This window comes from Choristoneura fumiferana, chromosome Z (assembly GCF_025370935.1).
Source record: "Choristoneura fumiferana chromosome Z, NRCan_CFum_1, whole genome shotgun sequence".
In the NCBI taxonomy this organism is placed as follows: domain Eukaryota; kingdom Metazoa; phylum Arthropoda; class Insecta; order Lepidoptera; family Tortricidae; genus Choristoneura; species Choristoneura fumiferana.
Window position 1 is genome coordinate 5612742 of NC_133472.1, and position 13775 is coordinate 5626516.

General features: G+C 36.5%; 1 pseudogene; it reads right to left on the bottom strand.

Moving 5' to 3' along the window:
* Positions 1 to 55: 55 nt before the first annotated feature.
* Positions 56 to 13775, bottom strand: part of LOC141441517 (uncharacterized) — an 81616-nt pseudogene continuing 67896 nt past the window's right edge.

The window sequence follows — 13775 nt, forward strand, 5'->3', positions numbered from 1 at the left end:
GGAGCCCTTAAAACACTATGTAGTTGTCGAATGAAAATAAAAATAAAACCGAATCTTACATTAGGTACGTTTATTTATTGAACTGTCATTATGTTGTTCACGGCAAAGGCGCCGCTGTAGTTGAAATACGAGTATAGTAATACAGTAAAATACATTATGTCATAATATGCTACACTAGGCATTGGCAAGTCGCGGCTCTAGGGCGGCCTCAAACACCGCGGGCTTGTTTTCTTCTACTTAAATAGCACACTAGTCTCCTGCAGCCCAAGTCAATTTTTTGTTTTATGAACACGAAATTTCATGTCACTTATGACAGTCCGATGTCACATTACAATAAGCCCTATGGGACACCGGGCCGTAGGAGGCAAAGTTTTAAAACTAAAACTGATCTTGAACATTTCAGCGCCCGTTTTTGAGAAAATTAAATGTTTTAGGGTCAATCAACTTTTTAGTGTACGTTGTTGCCATGGTGACGTCTTCTGATTTACTTATAGGTACCTAGTGCCGTCCACGAACACAAGTGATTTTGTCAAAAGTAGACATTAATGTCATTGTACTAAGAACTACGGCACGCGGCATCGTGAATGACTCTACCTCTCTACCTATATTAAAAGTATGATTTTATGGGGTTTTGCCAGTTTTAAGGCAATTCCTTCATGGCTCATCTCCTACATTGCATCACTGGTGTCCCCTGAGTTACGGGACAGAATAACAACACTGTAAAGTTGATTGACCCATTTATCTTGCTTTCTCAATCAGCTTCAGTAAACTTCAGTAAGCTAGTTGAGATAGCAAGATAAACACGGATATTTCCGACAAAAATGGCAAAACATGATTCACTGCATCTATTGCTTCCAAGCATCCATTTCAATGACGACGCCAACTGTATATGTACAGATTAAATTATTTGTGGAATTTCGAAATTATACAATAACATAAATTTTAACATCTAAGATGAGTCCACCCTTATAGATTTAATAAATCACGGTAAACGAAACATTTTACGCTGAAGTGCCCAACAATCATTGAAATTAGATTTCATAACCTAAAAATAAGAATACTTATTTAATAATAAACAAAATAATTTAACGCATTCACTGTCCCTTAACTTTGACATGTGCGTTCAAAATGTATGAATAATTAAGACAGCGGCACTGGGTGAATTCCAAAAACGCATATGTGCGTCGGCGGCAGTGAATGCGTTAAAGACACAATTGCGCCTGTCGACTTGAACTGTCAGAATTGAGTGAGTATAATCTCAAACTGTGGTTTATCGAAGCATATAGTAACTGGATGGCGTACCGGAGTGGCCACCTTTACTAATATAAATAGGGTGTCCCACGGCTACGGCTATGCCACATGGAGGGAAAGTATCTTAAATATTGCACATAGAAAATTTTGCTGAAAGAGGACTTCATTTGGACTAAAAAAGTACTGAATTCTACTCTCATCAGTTTTAAAAAGCAAAAGTTGTTCTGATTAAAAAAAAATACAAAAAGATAGCCTTAAATTTGGCACTGATGAGCGCCTAAACATATAAGGGGCTAAGAAGTGCCGATCTCCCGAATTCTGATAACAATTCATAAATGATTCACTATCATGTTTCGACATGCCACATTTCCAATAGAATTTCTCTTGCCAAAACGTTACATAATTGCACAGTTTAGTTTCGCTACAGTAACAAAACAATAACAAATCGCGTGTTGTCGTATTACAGCCCGCGGTGTACGTCAGAGCTCTAGATTATATTACGACACTCTTAAAGTGTGCCGAAGCTAAACTAAAACTAAATACATTAAAAAACTGACTTGTAAACTAAAATAACTAAGTTTAAGCCCGACTACGGCGCAGATCAGGGTAATGTCTTCAAAACATATTGCAGCACATAAATCAGGGCGGGGAACGTTATAATCACAATCGGTGTGTCGGGAAATACACAAAAAATTTGTGTCATTATATGACGATCACTGTGACACTAGCAGTGATGTTGATGTCAATAAATGAAACATACTACTAAAACCCGACGCCACTCTACGCCGTTCGACGCAGTTCGACGTCCGACGCAAGATCAGTACTAATGTACTTATGTAAACGAATAAAATATTCTGATTCTGATTTCTATCTGCCCCTGACCATAACGAATTTATGGGACTGATTAGTACTGACACGCGTTGGATGGCGTGTGCAAGCGTGGCATGGCGTCGAGTTTCAAACAGTATGTCCGCACCTTAAGCCGATAGTTTCTATTTGACATCCAACAACAGGCGTACATTATTTCTGAGTTCGCGTTTATTATTCTTAACCCCTCGTATGCAGGAACAAAAAAAGCACAAATTCTGCTGATTTTAATAAAAATACAAAAAGAAAGCGTTAAATTCGGAGCATACCAGAGGTTAAGAACCTTTTCATGCACTCCGCTAGTGACTGGATTCTCTTTTTTTAAACATAACCCTTCCTTCGCTATAGTTGAGCAAATGATTATATCAGTAGCCTGTTGTAAGCGAACTTTACCCTAAGTACATATAAACCAGTCAGTTTGCTACAGCTATCATATCAATATACATTAATAAATGCGAGCCCTAGGGTACAGGCACTTGCAGAGGCCTGGGCCTCTCGTGGCCAGTATTGCCGACCATCCCCCCCCCCCGTTCAGTCCCTGTCACATCACCACCCGAGGCACTATCGTCAAAAGCACTCAGAAACAACCGTCTTCGCTATTGCTTTCTGTCACACGGTACGAGATGAGGGTAGAAAGATACAGCGAATGCGATCGCGAGCGCGTTAGGCAGAACGGCCTCTGGTTTAAATTATATTATATCTTAATCTTTTCGACGCCAACGACCTATATATACGTCCATTACTTCATTGTAAAAGCAACCTTCGTTCAATTGTGTTAAGATTATTTATGGATGACGTCTTTTGTATTTGACGTGCGGCGAAAAGGTTAAATTATGAGATACAAGTTAAAAAAACATTGCGGGTGACATTTTTTCTCTCAGTTTAAACGGGAAATACCAACAATAGAATGTTCCAAATCAGTTCATGAATAACAGAGTTCTAAGGAATTATAAAAATATGAAGCAACCCAATTGAGAACTACCTGGTTTGCAGTTAGTTAAAAAACGGGCCGATCCTCAGAATTGTATCGTCGGCAATATGGTCCACAACACGTTGCAGTTTAACATTCCCTATGGACTTTATAAATTAAATAACACGTCAGAAAACGTACCGTTTCTAGTAACTATAGCATCATCCACCATCATCGTCGTCAAAATTGCGGTATTTTAATTTAAAAAGTCAATAGCAACATTTACTTGTTTATAATTAAACCAAGCATGATATATTTACATTATAATAGATAAGGAGTAGTATAATTTTACCTTGTGGATTTGACATCAGACGTAAAAAATTAAATGCCATTTTTTCGCTTAAAAGGTGATGTGATGACATAAAATAATGAAGAAGATAACCAGCTTCGCGTGACGTGACGCCGTGTGACACTTTTTAGCACAACTTTGACGCGTTTTCAAAAATGTTTTTTTTTTACCAAAAATTTATTTATACTCTGTTTTTTCTTACATGATTTAAATGACACATGATAATTTAATATGCAGCTTCGTAAGGCGGTAACTATGTTTTCCAAAACAGATAATATATGAAAAAAAAAATGAAATAATCTTAAAACAGCTGATTGTTCGAATATTTGAACTCAAATTTACTAATAAAGTCCTATGTAATAATAGTTATTTGTGCAACAAGAGAGCAAAGTAGATTTTTGTTGCGAGTGTTGATTTTGAATCCCGAGTAAGCGAAGGATTCTATAATTGAATCACGAGCGTGAGCGAGTGATTCTGGGTTAGAATCCTAAGATCAGCAAGGGATTCAAACACACGAGATGCAAAAAAACTTTGGTCTCGTGTGACACATACAATTTTTCACCTCAGCAGCGAGAACATAATTTAAATGTTACAAGAATAAAACCACATATACCTACCTGTTTAAATATAATCCGATTATTAAGAAACAGATATAATAATCACATTTAAAACCATAAAAAAGTGTCCAGTAGGTACAATACAAATCTCATACTCATAACATGCATTGTAATTTAAACTTACAACTTCTTGTAAAATGTCATACTTATTTTTTAATACTGCAAAAAGCCTCATCTTGCGGTCATTAAAAAGGTTGAACAATAAAGGTATAATTTATTATAACTGTTATTAAACCCTTAAATATGATTTTATTAAGATTTCTATTACAGATTTGTTACATATTCATTCAATTTAACAAATATTTATTCCAACTGTAGAGGCAGTATACGGAAATCCTTTCATAAAAAAAAACAAGAGAAGCGGCTTTTGTGCAACGAGGTTGCATACTTTATTAAAAGATCGGGAAAGTTTACATTTTGCAAATATTTCGTTGTCATGTAATTTATTAGGTATCGATATATTTTTAATACCATAAATTTAATTTAGGATTTTAATCAACACATTTGATCCTATATCTCGCATTTTTCGTGTTGAAGTGAAATGACAGATCAAAGTAAAGTTCAAATATTTGGAATTCAGTGAGTAGACCCAACACTGTACTCAGCATTAAAAAAAAAGGAATTAAAAGTTACTTTGTCTCACGGAGTGAGCAAAATGCGATTTCTCATAACAAAACCTGCCTGTTTGAGGTGCTGAGGTGAAAAATATATTAACTTACTTTCTTAATGAATGTTTTTACAATGTTGTTTCAATAGGCCTTGCTAAAAGTAAGGGTTATCGGTACAATTAAAAGCGGTAAAATAACAAACATATATAGTACAAGCTTTGCTTAGTGTGCTACTAGGTCAATTGGTGTCAAGTGTCCCATGATATTTATTCATTTCTTTTATTTATTTATATTAATAATTTGCAAAGTTTTTTTCTTCAGAATCGGAAAATGACACTCCAGGTGATGAATAAATTATATTTTATAATTCAAACATGACTTTCAGTTCCATAGCGTAGCGTTTGATAATGCTGTTGACACTTAGAACTACGAGTAGGGACTTGCAAAACTATTGATAGTTTGCGTAACTGTTTGTGTTTCTTGTCAATAAATGTTGTGAGTTTGAGTTTGAGTTTAACAATAAGAGCGGCTCTAGTTGCGTCAGTTTGGCATCTGTCATATGAATCATATAAGAAAAAACAGATTATAGACGCGGAATGTTAAAAGTTGTAAACAATTATATTTATTCATATTTTCGTTCTAACAGGGGGTACCGCTGATTATAACAAAAAAAACCTCTTTTTATCTCGAAAAAGTCCCACCGAAAATATCGAAACTAGTAGGACCGTTCCCGACTTATAATCGTGAGCTGAACCATTTAATTTTGTAGTTTTATAAACCAGATATTTAAAACGAGAGCTTAAATAATAATAATATAATTTATTTATAGTTTATGAATCTTAAATACGACACAGTTTATACTATGCTTACGGGCGCTTGTGCACTACCAGTACCGGAACGGAAAGAAAACGGCCCGGAATGGGGAAAAGTAAAATATCGGACTGTAAAATTATTGGTGGTCAAAAATATCGATACATTAACTCTCAACCTTAATAATAGAGTGTATGTACCGATATTTTTGAGCACCTTGGCTGCTCTGAAACATCTGATGGCGACTGTACAGAGCACAAACTAGTATGTAAATTTATGGCGTGCCATGTCCGATATAAATTTACATACTAGTTTGTGTCCTATACATTCGTAATTTTACCGTCCGACATTTTACTTTTCGCCATTCCGGGCCATTTTTTCCGGTCCGGGCCTGGTGCGCATAAGCGCCCTTAGCTGTGTCCAGTAAGATGGCAATGGGGTCGCGAGTCTTTAATAACTTTTTAATACAGGAATGATGAGGAATGCGTCAAATACGTTAGCAACTATAAATAAGACGGCCGGCTGGCTCTTGGAGTGCGTATCTATAGAACCGAAGGAACACAACGAGCGGTAGTAATAGTTGAAATCACGCCACATATATATCACGTTACAAGTTCAGTGTGGATTTCAACCTTCTATGTATCAAAATATCCACGACTCCAGTTGGTCCATGAAGCACTGTCCATTTTATGAATTCACCATTTTCCGATGATGCCTAAATAGTAAAATACGGACAATACTAACGCCTCTAGCGATATTCCGCCTGTCAAGGAAACCTCGTTGCCGAATGACATTTCGCTTCTGGGTGGATTTGCGTCGCTGGACATTTTGTTACGTAGACGATTCGATACTAACCCCTTCGGTACAATAAGACTGCGCACACACGCCCAAAAGAGCCAGTACTTACATTTCAACATTATCATTGTATAAAGCGACAATAATTCGCCAAGTCTCATAAATTAAAATATAAATACATGTCAAAAGTTTTATAAAAGTTCAATTTGATTACATTTGGTCACCGCGAGCGAGCTTAGAGAGCTAAAGCTATAATTGATTGTTTCAGACTTTACTTGGACGGTTGTTCCGAACGCTGTGGCAGCACACGCTTTATTTCCTTTTCGCTCTCGTTACGAAAGGCATACGGTTGTCCTTTTCTGATGCTTCATTTTCGGCGCGTTAATAAGTTAATAACATATCTACCTCTTTAATCAATATATACACCCCAGGCCAAAAGTACGGAAACAAAGTTGATTTTCTTAATATTTCATGTTTCCATTTCATTTTCATATGAGATCTGTTCTTAGGAACCATGTCATCGATTTTAATAACAAGAAAAACTGCATTCTAACATTTAAAAAAAATTGTACTCAGCTCGGGAATCGAACCCGGACGATTTTAAAAATAAAACATTATAAAAAATATGAAATATAATGCATTTTATTCTTCCATACTCCTTGCTTCATAGTAACATTTATTGCTTATGACCTACACTATCGATATGCAAATAGAAATAATGAAAGTTTTATTTTTCACAACGACCGGTTTTGATTTCCGAACTACAGGTTTTTAAATGTATGAATGCAGTTTTTCTTGTTATTAATATCGATGACATGGTTAAGATCTTGGTTTCTTAAGATCTTCGTATGTCTTTTAAATCTCTCTAGATCTAAATGTTGTATAGAAAAAGAGTAAAAAATACAGGGAGAAGTTACCAATCGACCTTCTTAATTGCCTTTCTACGAAAAGTTGAATTTTCAATTTTACTAAAGAGAATTTTAGTTATTTACTTTTAAAACGTTCTGTTATCATACGTATCATTTTTGGGTCGATCAACTTTTTCTTGTTTGTTATTCTGTCCCGTTGTCCAAAAGACAACAGTGACAGAGTTTCTTAAAAAAACTGTTTTGATATATAGATCCCCAAACATTATTGTGGCAAAAATTCATTCCATAAACATTTGGGAGTTTCTAGAAAAAAGCAATACAAATTTATATTCCCAAAACAGGTAGTCAGTCTTAGTCATCAATAGTTTTACTTTAAGGCTGAGTTTCCACCAGAGATGTGCGAGTATGTGTTACGAAGAATGTGTTTTCATGAACCAATAGAAACACTTCATTTACTTGTCCTCGCTCCGCTCAACTGTTTCCACTAGAGCTGTGATGTGCGAGGATAAAGGGCTATTTCACAGATATAGATTACACTAGATAACACAAACACCTCATCATCTATATATATGAAACCAACCGTGTCACTTTTTTATATCTACTGTGACGTCTCAAGAGCGAATTAGCGATGTGAAATCCCCGATGTCCGCGCAAAATCTATTCAAATGCGCCGCCCGCCCGCGCCGTGGGGCTCGAGTCAGTCACTAGTCATGATTAGTCAGTTAGCGGTCAGTCTTTGTATGGGGCCAACCCGACGTTTGGTCGGGGTTCGGACACGCGAAGTAGATGCATTTGCGTAATCTATATCTGTGGGCTATTTACATTATGTAAGTTTCTTGTACAATAATCGGCAATAATTGTATAATTTTTTTTGTTGCAATTATAGAAGGTATTCAATTCAAGAATTTCACCCAAGTGTTTACACGCGAGCAAGGGACACTGAAAATAAGAATAAAAAAAACAGAAGAAAGTTTTAGTCAAAATTAAGAGCTTTAAAAACGCAGTATCAAAGTGAGAAGCAGAAGGATAAAAATTCTATGGGTACTGGATCCGGTAGTACTGATATCATATTATATACTGAGCGGCAAAAAATGGCCCTCAAATGTATGCAGTAATCGGTAATGAGGGCTATCGCGCATGAATTCGCCAATAGAGGCGCTAGTGTAGCGTGAGGTCTCCGAAATGTCAAATCTCATAGTTTTTGGGTGAGCTATGCGGGTTTATTTATAATTAGAATAATTTTGTGAATACTTTGCAACATCTGAAATTAATTATGGCAAATATGCGTTCCGGGGCAATGAATGTCTGTGTTTTGAGACAGTTTTGTCTTTCGGAAACCTTTGTCCTCCCTTTTTTCCGAACAAAACGGGGACTATGCAACACTGTGGCATGCTCGATATTTTTATGGTACGATTTTAAGGTGTATACAATATGATTTTAATCAAAACTTTGTTTTCACGCCCGTAATAATAGACTTTGAAAGCCATACTTAAAAACCTCACGCAACAGTGCGCCATCTAGTGAGACAAAAAACGATAGCCCTCATTGAATGTAGAGTGGGCCAAATTTTGTGCCGCTGAGTAAAGTTCCGGCTGTAACTAATACCGTCGTTAATATCGCAGCAACAATGAGCACACTAGTGATGTAACGAATATTCGCATTCGCATTCGCAAAATTTCTGCGAATGTTTTGCGAATATGAATATCAGAAAAAAATACAATTATTAGATAAAAGATAGGTTAATAAAATCAATTTTTATGTTTTTTATAGCTAAAAAAAATTACCTAATCACATTATCAGTCTTCAGTTAATCATTTGGTATTATTTATTTATTTACTTCGCGATGCGTTCGTATAAACTGGGTAATTCTCGGAACAAAGTAACAAACGAAACGCACTTCGTTCGAACGAGACTGCCATAGACAATTTGGCGCCAAGACGAAAAACTGAATATTCGCATTCGCATTCGCATTCGCGAATGTTCAAAAAATTACATTCGTTACATCACTAGAGCACAACACTCACAGGATTGAAGATTTTCGGAATGAAGATGGAGCGGCCATGCTTGCATTCAATTAACTGTAGGCCTCCGTTTACATACATATGACAGTTATTGAATTCAGGTTGCTTGCTATGCAAGAATATCACATTAGGTTTGGACTGAGCAATTTTTTTGCTTCAATTTTATTGCATGGAGTAAGTATACAAGAAAGTTGTATAATGTAAATAGGCCTTAAGCAAACGTAGCGTTTCTCGCAACACATCCTCGCACATCTCTGGTGGAAACGTAGCCTAACTTACCCTATAACCATTTTTTTTCTTATCGAATATAATCACATTTACCAAACGATTAAAAATTAATGGTCACTTCTGAGTGCAGCAATCTTTTTATATTTTGAACGTTTTGAGAATGTATAGACGAGCAAAATGAATCATGTACCGGTGGAAGCTTAGTGCTACTAAAGTCATGTTGGCATCCCATATTTTAGTCAAGATCATAGTCAAATTGATTATTAAAAGGTACCACCCTTGTACATGAATCAATTTGTTCGACTGTACACACGGCCATGTCATTTAATGCTAGAAGTCCCATCTGTATGTACCTAATTTTATTATACTAGCGAAATTATTTTAACTAGACTGCTTTTCTACTAAAAGCTTTACGACGCCGTTAAAACGAACATAAGTGAATTAAAATTATGTAGAAACTTTAGAATAAATTTCAAAGTTTATTCAGTACTAGTTTTGCAATGTATTGTCATTTTAGTTTAACAGAATATGAATAGTTTTGTTTTGCTTAAATAATATTTACCTATTATCAGGGTGTATCCATATTAATATCATCCTTTTCACGCTCTGCTTGTAAGTCACAGTAGTTGTAAGTAATAGTTTAGGCCACACAGCTGACGACGAATTTAAAGCTACGTACGCACTATGCGGTTAGCCACTCGGTTTTAGCGTGCTATATCTCTTCAAAGTGTGGCTTGAAGAGACAGGGACCGCTCGGTTAACCGCATTTTAACCCCCTAAGATCGTATTCTCTTTAGCAGTAAACGGATTTAGATAGTTATTGGAATATTTGTTACTTCCTATTGATATTAGTCATAAAATAAATGTTTCTTATTCAGTTGACAGTCGCTTGTCACTAGCACCGCCGGCGGTGAACCAGCTGCGGCTGGTGATCCAGCTTTGAAACGCGGGTGTCGCAACTGTTCTACAGTAGCTATTATGTCGCGGCTGCCGTCACAAGCGCTATATAAGTCTATAAATACATTTCAAAGTGTAAAATTGTCATGAATGTCAATGGATTTATTACGTCTTCGCTCGCTCACGGCGTCTTGAGCTCGATTTTAATATTAACCTAAAGAAAGCTTTACATCACAGCCACGGCTCAGCGCGGCTGGCCCTGCCTTGCCTCTCAAAACCACAGAAATTAACTCTCCAAAGGTGCACTTAATAACAACACTTTCTTAGAAAGTGCACTGTCTCAAAACGTGAGGCCTTTTATTAAATGGCTGTTTCCCAGCGCTGTAGTACTTTACGCGGACTCTAAGTTGTCGCTTTATTTATTTTTTTAATAAAAGTGCAACTCTCAAAAAGAGAGTTCATGTTTTGGGAATGTAAATTTTGCGGCAAATGCACCTTTGGAGAGCGGTTTATACGGGCTGAAGCCGTTTGGACTAATAAAAAGTTCACCAAACCGCCAGCATCGCTTAATAAAGCCGCGATATCGTAGCACGAAATGCCACCAACATTCTCCAACATTAAAACACTGCGAGCGTCGTAGGAGTCGCGCCAAGTCCACAACCCGCTCGCACAGTTTTTGTCGCATTACAAAATGTCGTTATAAAGTCGGTGACTGTAGCGATGACAGCTCTTTCTGTAAACGAAGAAGAGTTGAATTAATACACAAATAAATATGAGAGGGCAATTGACCTAGTCTTAAAAAGGCAAAGCTATACTCTGTGTACTCATCCCAGCCTATTTGCGTCTCACTGCTGGGCACAGGCCTCCTCTCTGAAAGAGAGGGCTTGGGCCGTAGTTACTACGCGGGTCCAGTGCGGATCGGGAACTTCACATACCATTGAATTACTTCACAGGCGTGTGCAGGTTTCCTCACGATGTTTGCCTTCACCGTAAAGCTCGTGGTATATTTCAAATGTAATTTCGCACATGAATTTCGAAAAACTCAGAGGTGCGTGCCGGGATTTGAACCCACGAACCTCTGCTTGAAAGGCGATAGGTCAAACCACTACGCCACCACGGCTTCTGTGTACTAAACAAAGGTATTTTTCTGTATCTACGTAATACCTGCCTTTGTAATGGAGAACGAAGTAGGTAATCGAAAATGGTGTAAATGTAAAAAAAAAATGGGTAATTTGGTATCTTTCTGATTCGCTTTCGTTTATTGGCACGTAAAGAGTTCTGCATTTTAAGCTAGCACAACATGGAACATAACTGCGTTTTAACTTACTGAATTTCAGGATTTCTAATACATCTACAGTCATATAGTTCCAAATGATCGATTCATATTTCCCGGAGTATATTTACCCACTTGTACTTGTATAATATATAGGTAAAACACTCGTAAGTACCTACTCCATTTTACAAACAAAGTTAAAACACAGTAATTAGCAGCTATCAAATTTCATACAAATCCGTCCAGCCGGTTTAACGTGAAGTTGTAACAAACACAGGCACGCACTTTCAAACTTTCACATCTTTAATTAATAAAGGATGGTAGAGGATTAGGATTCTTACACCTCGCTTAGACATCCATCAGCGAGACTTCCAGCATTACAACAAGATGTGTAGGTACCTAATATGTGTTTCGTAAAACGAGCTTATGCGATACGAATGATAGGATAGTTATGCCAAACGATACCATGCGATTTAATGCGATACGAGATTATGCTAAAAAACTGGCCAAGAGCGTGAAAGACGTATGACCTGGTTAAAGCTGCGGGATCACGGTGGATGCAGGCCGCTTCCGACCGAAGCAACTGGAGGTCTATGGGGGGGGGGGCTATGTCCAACAGTGGACGTCCTACGGATGATATATTATGAAGTTAAATTATAGTATTTTTTCTACTCCTATGTAGTATATGTATGTATAATATGTCAATTATATGGTCAAAACTTATACAATAATAACTAACGTTATAAGTTTGTTCCAAGTTCTATTCTCTATGGTGCAAATTCAGTAACATAATAACCCATAGTAAATTTTCATTATGTTACGGAACTGAGTAATATAATAAAAAACATTCGAAAAAAGAATACTGAAATCGATTTAGATAATCAAGTTTCCTTAAATGTGCGTGTGCCACGTGATATATTACTTAGGTCTTAGGGCACAGCCCCGCCTTATCTTGCCCAATAATTGAAGCGGCTGCGCTGTTTTAAGTTACTTTAGCTAATTCCACTGTAACGCAGGCGCTGCAGGCGCCTGGGTATAAAAGCAGGGCCGCTTTTATTGCCTTGTTTAACGCGCTCTGTAACATGGCGCCTGCTGTGCCAAAAAACTAAATACTCTAGTCTACGAGAAGATTTGTTGTATGGAGACTTACGAAAAATTCTCCCGCCTATGTAACTTGGCACATGATGAAAACAGATTATAATTATACAATAATCCAACAACTTTTTTTACGAGAAGTTAGGTATTTTTACGTAAATATGAAAATCGTTTATAGCTCTCTGTGAAAAATTCCTCAGTTTGAAATTCTTTCTGTATACGTACCTATGTACTACTTAGAATACTTATGTAAAAGAATCCAATTGTTTTTCGACTTTAGAGATACTTATCGCAAATTTAACTTTTAACATTTTGCACTGTAACTTCAACTGAAAAATTGCTCTGCTGATTTTTATTTTTTAATATGCTTTTATATATTCAAATACATAGCTCTTCTCAGTTATCTAAAAGTTTTTCATTTGGAAACAGGTTTTTTTTTTATTTTTGCTTAATTACGTAATTTCTTGTAAATGTATTGGTCATTTGATTATATATTAAAACAGATTTATAAATTATCCAACAATTTTTCAAACATTCATTATACTTATACTATACGCAGACGAGATGTAGTTCCCGGGCTAAAGTCAGCGATACGTTTTTATTACCACTCACGTAAGGTTGAAATTGTGACAAAAGGTAGTCGCATGTCAGTAGAGAGTTTTTCATTACCTATGTAACAAGAAAGTAGGTAGGTATATTTCGAAATAAAACATCATATTAGTTTCTGAAATAACCATTTTGTCAGCAAATAATATTTCTGTGCAGTTAATTCGGCGTTTGTTGTTTTCGCCTCTTAAATGCTCTGTCGATTTCGTACTTACCTTTATTTTTAGGATCTTCTGGGTATCCGTGAAATACAATAATAGAGTATTTTTTACGTAGCTCCGAACCGACATTACTGTCACACTTATTCCACATCACCACTGGTAGCGTAGCAGCAAAAATAATCAAAATTATGGGACACATTAGAAAATTGAGCTTTCTTTTAAATGGTATAAGGTTTCATTCGGGTTGAGTGCGAAATAAAGTAACACGTATATTATCATAAGATCATCTCTTCGAACTTCGAACTTGTTGTTTTTGACAATCATCGAGAAGAGTGCCAACTTGTCAATGATCGTTTCATCTCTTTCATTTGGATCTTGACGGCTTTTTTCGCATGTTTTATCTAAACTGTCAGAATTC